General features: G+C 35.2%; 1 long non-coding RNA gene across 1 annotated transcript; it reads right to left on the bottom strand.

Moving 5' to 3' along the window:
* Positions 1 to 7,876: 7,876 nt before the first annotated feature.
* On the bottom strand, positions 7,877 to 9,185 carry LOC142178940 (uncharacterized). Its single transcript, XR_012707102.1, has 2 exons — positions 9,054 to 9,185; positions 7,877 to 8,313 (listed from the first exon to the last, which is right to left on the bottom strand). It is a non-coding gene; the product is annotated as an uncharacterized LOC142178940 (long non-coding RNA).
* Between the last annotated feature and the right edge of the window lie 333 nt (positions 9,186 to 9,518).

The following is a 9,518-nucleotide window of genomic DNA, read 5'->3' as shown; positions in this document are numbered from 1 at the left end:
GAACGAACAACTCAAAAATTACTACTTTTTCACTCAAAAAAGCTCTCTTTTTGCTCTCTTTGCTACTTGTTATCTTTGCTATTCTAGCCGGCTACAAGCCAAGGCTGGAAGTTGCATACTGCCTTTCTCACATCTTATGTTTTTCATTCTTTAACTAGTTATGCTTCTGATTAATTTTTAAGAATCAAAACCTATGTGTTACTTACTACTTTAGTTTATGTGGCCTGATGTCCATTCTTGTTTCTTTTTACTGCTTAACTAGCATGACAAATCCTGCCTACTCAAATTTGTGATTAGCATGTTTCCACAATGCTTGCTTGTTTGTTGTCTTGTTTAACATATCTACATATGCAACTTAAGCTTGTTTGGACTAACTACTATCTTTCCTAAACTCTACTTCTATATGATTAGCCTTCCTTCATTGTTAATACTTGCCTAGCATGCTCATTTAAGTCCTTGTCTGTTCTGTTTCACTCCTACTAAGTCAGTCAATCTATTCAAAATGATTCTAGTTGTGTGGTTTAGATGTCTTCAACATGTTTTGTTGTGATCTTTGTTGCATCTATAGAACCCCTCAAAACTCTCTATATTTTGTTATTTGTCTGCTTTATTAAGGTTTATCCTCTATGTTCCCAACCCTTATCCCCTTGTGTGAAAGTTGTTCCTAAAACTTGTTCTATGATTTGTGCTCTGAATGCAAATTATTTTCTTTACACTTTCCCTTAAACTATTTCAGCACTAATGTTTTTTCGAAGCTCTTTTTCAATCTTAAGACCTTTCTATTAAACTCTTTCAAATTGTTATGCACTTCCACTTACTCTTAGAATACTAGGTTCTGCCCCTCTGATATGTGTACTGCCTTCAGACCCTTGAGATCTCTTTGAACTCTGGCATATCAGGGCTAGCATTTCCACACTACACAATAATCAATTGTCATTTGAGAAAGGTTTAGGTGTGAGCACTGCCGGGGATCCTTGAGGTCCTTAGGGGACTTTGACACACATATACATGAATTTGGCTATAGAACTTTGGGTATTTGAGACTACTAGAGGCTTGGAAATCACCTTGGGCCTATTTTAGGATCCATATAGTTTAATTTCTGTTCTATTTATGTAATTCATTCAATTATTGGTCTATAATAATTAATTGTAAACAAAAAGTGGGGTGATTAATGAAAAGTTGAGGGTAGTTATATATATTGTGGGTAAAATTGGGTAGATATCATGCCTATAAGGTCTATGTTGATTCAAATGTGTTTGTTAGATAACATGCCTATAGGATCTGTTTTAAAATGAGTTTGTTTGCTTTACTTCCACACAATTAGAAGTCATGCCTATAGGATCTAAATCACTTTCTAATAGCTAGATATCGTGCCTATAAGAATTAAAATAAGCACTAATAGAAATCACGTCTATAGGGATTTCACTTTGGTTAAATGAATGTTGTTTGTTTCACCTTATGCCCAATTAGAAATTATGCCTATAGGACTTAAAACAGTTCAGAAAAGTCGGTGTAATTCCTGTTTATATATTCTAAATTGGTAGTTAACTACTCTGTCTGTTTCTTTAACAAGTCTCCAACGCTGATGTAAGTAACATTGTTAGAAATCATGTCTATAGGATCCAAATTGTCGTTTAAAAATTCTTTTACTATTTTATTGCATTTCTAATCAATATAGATATCATGCTCATAAGACATCACTGTTATGCACCTAGGCAAGCCTATATGACGATTAAAAATCCTGCAACTGTAAAATTGTGTTCCGTTATCTATAACTGCTCATAATCACTATCTAAAATAAGTAGGCAACTAAATAGGTCTTTGACACTCTGGTTCTAATTCAATACTGCATAATCTCTGCTCACCTAGATATCATGCTCTAAGGTTTTCTCTTAAATATTTGAGATTGTTGTTTGAAGACGTGCACTTATCTGTTATGTTTGTGGAGGTAAATACGAGCCTTTACTTGTTCTCTTAAATGTATTCCTAATTGTTTTGATTGACCCTTAGACTTTTCTCCTTTAAATACCTTAGGATGGTCTAGAACCACCTAAATTAGAGGTCCTAAATACCTTCAGGGCCACAAGGAAGGGATGGGTAATGCGCACATATGGTATCTTTCAAAGTTGCTAGAACGCTTTAGGCTATGACCAAAGGGAGGGAATTGGGTAGTAAGGAATATGATGACAACGCGCTAATGTCACGTGTAGCCCCTCGTTGAGGAGTGTTTACAGGGCATTGTGTAGGTATGATCATATATGCTAACCAACCTTGGACCACTCTTTCCCAACTTCCGTTGTTTAAACAAATTTACTTTTCTTTATATATGTGTAACTTGTTCAAACCTTTTTCCCTGTTCCATTACTTGAATCATATATGTGCTTAGAATGCCTTTATTTGCAAGTACGTATTAAAACTATTTATCTGTTTAAATGACTAATTCACATGGTTTAAGTTTGGCCGGGACCCACCATTGTGGACCGCGAGAGGTGCCTAACACCTTCCTCTCAAGGTTATTTCGAGCCCTTACCCTAATCTTTAGTAATGCAAACTAGTCCATGAGTTAATTACTCTAGGTGCCCTAGCTCACCATAATCCGTTAGGTGGTGACTCTTCAAATACCCAATTCCCAAAAGGAAACGCGTTATTTTCCCCATGAATGTCGAAACCCGGACTCCGCGAGGAAAAAAGGGGCGCGACAGTCTCACCTTTCTTTTCATTTTCAAATGAGACATTACCTCCTTTAAGGTTCTCAAGTGAAAGGAACCGGTTCTTATTTTCTGTCATGTCCGTTGAGAGACCACTATCCATGTACCATATTTGATTGCTCCCCTTCACTTGGACCGGCAAAAGAAAATCAGTGGTTAGTCTTAGGAACCCAAACTAGTTTGGGTCCTTTTCTATAGGCAAAAAGATAAATCAAATTCTTTTAAGCCCAGCTTGACAGCCTATTTTTCCCTAGAATAAAATTTTTGTTCTTTTGATCTGCCTTTTCTTTTGTATTGTAATAACTCTTATAGTGGCCAGTGTTACCAAAATTTGTGCAAATTCTATTCTCAAGGAGTGTGAGGTACTTGTTTTTGGGATCCCAATTAGGTGTAGAGTTCCCAAAGCCAAGTCCTCTTCTGTCTCTACTATGATAGTCTTATGGTAATGAAAGTGCACTAGAGGACCTGTTCCATATACAGGTTCTTCTAGATCATGCTTAACATTATCCAGGTCCTCCTTTAGGATTCTTACATGTTTATCCCTTTTATATAATACATCTTTCATTTTACCTAAACTCTCTTTTAGAGTGAGTTGTGTGTCACCAACTATCTTTTTACATGTTCCTAACTTCAATTTTAGATTTTCAAATCTAAGCTCTAGGACAGTTGTATCAAGTGCATGAACCTGGTTCTTTAACATATATTTTCACTTTCAATTTCATAAGCCCTAAGTTTCTGGTTTTTGCACTTAGCCTTCAAAATGACTCATTCTTTTGATAGTTGTTCCTTTTTATTATTCACATTTTCAGACTCATCAATCAGCTCTAGTAGTAATTCAGATAATCTTTCTTTAGACAAAAAATTAATCTTGTTCTTGAGATGAAAGACACTTACCTCGGTTTCTTCATCAGCTTCTACATTAGCCATTAGTGTATGTTCATGATGATGATCATCATCAAAGCTTTCATCTGAGCTTTCTCCCCAAGCAACAACTATAGCCTTGGTTGATCCTTTATTGTTCCCTTTCTTGGGATGAACATGTTCCTTCTTCCTGTTCCTTCGTTCGATTCTTTCCTTTTTCCATTCAATCTCTCACAAAGAATAGTTCTTGATCATGCGATCAGTCTTTCAACACTTGTAGCATCTATCATTAGTTTGCTTCTCCAAGCTCTTGCCTTGCTATAGTTTCCACTTATTGAACAACTCTTTCCTCTCCTTAGGTACTTGAAGTCTTTGGTAATCATTGCCATTTCATCATCTTGCAAGTTAAAACCTTTAGTAATTCTGTGTGACAAACTCCTTTCCTTCTTAGGCACATCCATTTTCATGGTTTGTATCCTAAGTTCATAAATGGTGAGATTTCCAATCAATTCATCCAAAGGGATGTTGCAATATTCTTTGATTCATGAATAGCAGCGATCTTGCTTTCTCAAGTAAATTGGCAAGACCCTAGTAAGTATATTCTCAATCCTCTCATCTTAAGGGATAATTCTGCCAACAGATTTTAGTTTATTTGTCAAAATAATGAACCTTGTGTACATCTCCTAAGTGGATTCTCCACCTTTTATAGAAAAAATTTCATACTGAGAGTACAGTAGAGTTCCTTTTGATCTCTTCACTTGAGTTCTTCCTTAATGGGTCATTTGCAGTGTATTCCAAATTTTCTTGACAATGGAACAACCTTAGAATAAGCTTTACGCATCTGGACCAAGTCCACAAACAAGCCACTTGGCTTTGGCATTCTTTTCTCACTTCTTCAAATCCTCAGCATTGCAATCAGCTCTTATTTTTGGCACATCTACTTCTTCAGAATTTTTTCTTCAAAGTAGATAGCAAACCATCAATGATAATGTTCTATAGCTCATGGTCACCTCTTTGTATCTTACCTCTCACCCTTGACTTCCACAAAGAGTAGTACTAGCCATTAAAGAGTGGTGGCCTAGTAGTGGATTGCCCTTCCCAATATTCAGTTGGTGCACTTATCTTGATCTTATCCTAAGGTGTTATCCTCTTCAAGGATAACATGCTCTGATACCAATTGATATTTTGTACTTCGATACCACATAAGGGGGGAGGGGATGGGATGATTTATATGGTGTCCAATTTGTCGCGTGCACATATTATAGAAGGACCTGGTTATTTTATGAGTTCCTTACACTGCAGTTGCAGAATAATAAACGCAGAAAGTAAAGAACATAAGTATTTTTACGTGAAAAATACCCGACTCAAAAGGTGAAAATACCACAACCTACTTCCCAAAATGATTTTTCCCAACATGTTACTAAATCATTTAGCCAAATAACAATATTTACAAAATTCTTATAAACTTAAGGATTACCTCTTACCCTTGTATTAACCAGCCAGAGGCTGATGCGACAGCTTCAAGTTAATTCGAACTTGAACAATAAAACTCAAGTACCTAATACAATTTTCTTCTAAGAAAGCTGAAAGGTACAACTCAAAAGCCTTACTATAATTGAACTAGAATAAAACAGACACATGGAACTGGTTCTTATGTCTGGTTCATATATCTGGTTCATGTAGCACCAGGTTCGCACTCTTGAAACATACAAGAATCGCTTGCAAAATGCCTTGCTATTTTGCTCTCAATTCTTGCTTAACTTCAGCGTGTGTGCGTCACCTTAAAAGAGAACACAACTGTGTATGGTCCTGGTTCATGCATGTGTTCTTTTGTCAGTCATCAAAACAAAACTTACTCAAGACAACAGTTATAGTGGTCACATGTTTGTGTGGAGTTTCCAATAGCTAAAGAAGAGAGATGTAACATGGGGGTAGTTTTAGCCCTACTAACACGTTAGAAGCGCGAATACAGTATATTGTGATGCTTCTAGAGTTGGACTCGAATATGTCCTAATATCGAATGGGAAGGTCATAAATAACGCCTCAAGAAAATTAAAGAATCTCGAGAAGAAATACTCCACTCATGGCAGTAGTTGTATTTCCTTTAAATATATGCCGGCATTGTTTATACAGCGTGCATTGTGATATATTCACATATCATAAGAGTCTCCAGCATTTCAAGCAAGGAGAGTTGAATCTAAGATATATGAGGTGGTTGGAGTTATTGAAGGATTACGATAATAATATTTTGTACCACGCCAAAAAGGCTAATCTTGTAGTTAATGCCCTTATCCTTAAATCTAGGGGGTATTTTCGCACACTTGCAAGTAGAAGAAAGGTTGGTAGCAGGAAAAGTACAAAAGATGTCTAATGACAGAGTCAGACTTGATGAGATTGAAGAAGGTAACCCGACGATATTCCATAGGGCGCAATTTGCCGCAGTTGCTGAAGTAAAAGAGTGCCAGCATGAGGACCCAAATATGCAGACGATCAAAGATGAGGTGTTAATAAATAAATAGAGTTTTCACTCGTGGGGATAATGATATTGTCCAAAGAATGAATGGTATGCTATGTGTTACAAATGTTGGTGATCTTCGGGAGCGAATTAAAGGCTCATAGCTCCTGTTATTCTATCTACCCGAATTCAACCAAAATATACAAATACCCGAGGAAAATTTATTGGTGGAATAAAAGATATAGCTAACCATGTGTCTTAGTGCATAAATTGCATAAATATTTTATTCTTCCTAAACGATCGTCGATTAACCGCTGAGTTTCCTACTATTACTGGTCCATCCATTCTTATGTCATGGAGGGAGAGGAAACAATAACCACATCATCAAACGATGTGTTATTTTCTCTCTACAAACACCAACATACGTTGTAACATCGATAAACGACCAAAAATGCATATTTTTGATGTACTTTCATCTCATAATTTGTGTGATTACAATAAGTTACATGAGTTTTTGTAATGAATTATGCTTATTATGCATTCTTATGTGTAGGAGCAAATTGTACGAAATGTGAGAAAAAAAAATTATTTCAGGACCAAAAGACAAAAGAAGAACTTTGTTCGTTCACTCTCGCGTGCACACGAGAGAGTGAACGAGCTACTGAGGAAAAGCTTGAAAAAATAGCAAACTATAGCAAAAAGGCATGGAAGTGCACGAGAGACCTAGAAGAAAAAGAAAAGGAGAAGAACTTTGCTCGTTCACTCCCGCATGCGTACGAGAGAGTGAACGAGCTAACCTAAAAAGGCTGTTTCGAAGTGAGCTTGTATTATTTCACCGCATGATAACTCTATCCTATATAAATAGTCTTTAAACTCACTTTTGTGAGGGAGGAGGACGTGACTTTTGGGGAGGAGGAACGAGACTATTGTGAGGGAGAAGAAAGTGACTTTTGTGAGGGAGGAACACACACCACGCTTGGAGGAGGCTTCTAACTAGTTTTTCTTCTCTTCTCTTCTCTTGATTTCATAGTTTATTAGTTCTAAAGTTTTGGGGTGCTACATGAATGTTGTTGTTTGAAGCTTGAATTGTTCTTACTATTTTATCATATTGGTTTATTTATTCAATCTTACGCTTAATTATTTGATTGCTTGATCACCAATTGAATACTATCTACGAATTTAGGATTGAACTCGGTAGAGGAAATTCTAGATTGCAGATAAGGTTGAATAGAGCAAAATCTTGAACTCGAGCATCGGGAACGGATTTGCTGTTAGGATAGGAATATACCTATTCGCCTTGCTTGGTTATTATAGGGGAATTATAAATGCGTTCTTGTTAATCCTAATTCCGAAGGAATATAGGCGTTAGGTTAGCTTGAATAGGCGAGTTGTACTTCGGGAGAAGGCTACGAGCAATATTAACCCCAATACTCAATAAACTAGATAAATTAATTAGACAATTTTAAGTAGAAAACTCAACAGGATTGTTAGCCAACCCATAGCTCTATAATATTTTTTCCCATTGAATTCGTGTCTAAGTTCGCCAATTTGTTTCCTTTGTTTCTTAGTTTACTACTCTAGATTATTTTTAGTTAAATATTCATACTTTATAATTTGCTTGAATAGATTAATTGTTTGGGTTTAATTTAGTCAATAGTTAATCACAAGTCCCCGTGGATACAATATCTGAACTTACAATCCTATATTACTTGTCAACCATGTATACTTGCGTGTGCGTTTGGAAGCAACAAACATCTTCCGGTTTGCACGTGTGTATAGTAAGAGTTTTCGGGTGAGCTCCAGATCGTGAGAGAGTCTTTGACATTTGGATTCACCTGTTATAGTTATAAAAGAAACTAAAGGCTTTCACGCGATATTATTTATAGAACAACACATAGAAAAGTACATGGACATCATTTCCACATCAAAGATCAAAGAAAGACCATCCGAATTATGCAGGAGAAACCACAAAGATAACGAAATACAGATGTTGGTATCATTAAAAGCAAATCATACACTAGAATAATATATATTGTGGCGAAACTTTTATTAATGTCACATATTATTAGGGACTACATACACTAGAGTATTCATGTTGATGCTATAACTTGATTCTTGATCAGCAGAAGTAGCAATAGCAATCCGTACTAATCCAATCCCAGCGACATGCTCCAAAAATAGCTTTCTCCTTATTGATACATTGTTTGTTACAGCCCTCAGAACTAAGGCATTGGCCAGACCATGTTTTGCTCAGCTTTTCACAACCAAGTGCTTCTGCTTTTTGCATATCTGCAAAGAAAAGAAAGCAACAACTCAAAAAAATTCGATAATATTACAAGGGATTTCCCTACATTCTTTTAATTCATGCAACTTTCCTCATTAACTCAATTCATATTTTGGAGCTTATTGATAAAGAAAACAAAAAGAAGTACTCCCCTGTTCAGGTTTATTTGATTCTATTTTCTTTTTAATATCTTTCAAAAAGAATGACCATTTTTTAAATATAAAAATAATTTAGCTTAAACTTCCAGTTTTATATAGCAACACAAATATTGTTACTCCCTATATCCCAATTTATGTGACACTTTAGCTTTTCGAGATTCAAACTTCTTAAGTTTGATCGTCCATTTGGATACGAAATCGTTTAGTTTTTCGAAATAAAATTTTCTTATTTAAAAACTACATAAATAGTACTATAAATCACAATAATTAATAATTTAAAATATTTAAAAGGCATGAAGAAATTACTGTCAAAGAAAAAATCAATCATTTGACACTCTTAATCTGAATAACATCACATAAATTGGGACGAATAGAGCAATGTTTAAGAACACAAGTTTAAGAGGAATTATAGTCAAACAAATATTATGACTTAGTTAGGATCGCAATTTTAAATTTATTAATAACGTCGTGTCCAATAAGATAGAGTCACGTAAATTAAAACGAAGTGAGTATTAATTATGTTCAAAACCCAATAATGTTAAAACTGATAGTGTTTTGTGGAATTTATGGTTTTGTCGGGTACTCACCAGTTGATGAAATAAGAAAGCAAAAGAAGAAAGCAAGAAAGGCAGCGTAGTGAACTTGAGACTTAGCCATATTTCTGAATTGTGTTTCTTGATTCTTAGTTTGTGATTAAATGAGGACTTAACTTTCACATTTTATAGAGATAAGCAATCACCAGGTAACAATGTCTTGTGAAACTAACAAGGAAATACATGGGTTTTGAATCCTATACCATTGGAAATAGCAGAAATATGTTTTTGCTTTGATGTCGCGTAGGAAACTTTAGATGAATATATTTGTTTTTTTTTGCTAAAACACATCAGCAAAAGACAAGTCTGTTATTTATTAAAATTAATGTTCTACACATGTGAATAGCATGTTTGGTTCTACATAGGTTACCACAAAAAAATTTGTCGTGCACATTGTTAATTGATTTGTCATATGCATATATATCATATCCCAAAAAAATTGTATTCAAAGTTTTCCAA

Source organism: Nicotiana tabacum, unplaced genomic scaffold (assembly GCF_000715075.1).
Source record: "Nicotiana tabacum cultivar K326 unplaced genomic scaffold, ASM71507v2 Un00080, whole genome shotgun sequence".
Lineage (NCBI taxonomy): Eukaryota > Viridiplantae > Streptophyta > Magnoliopsida > Solanales > Solanaceae > Nicotiana > Nicotiana tabacum.
This window is presented reverse-complemented; position numbering and strand designations above follow the sequence as displayed.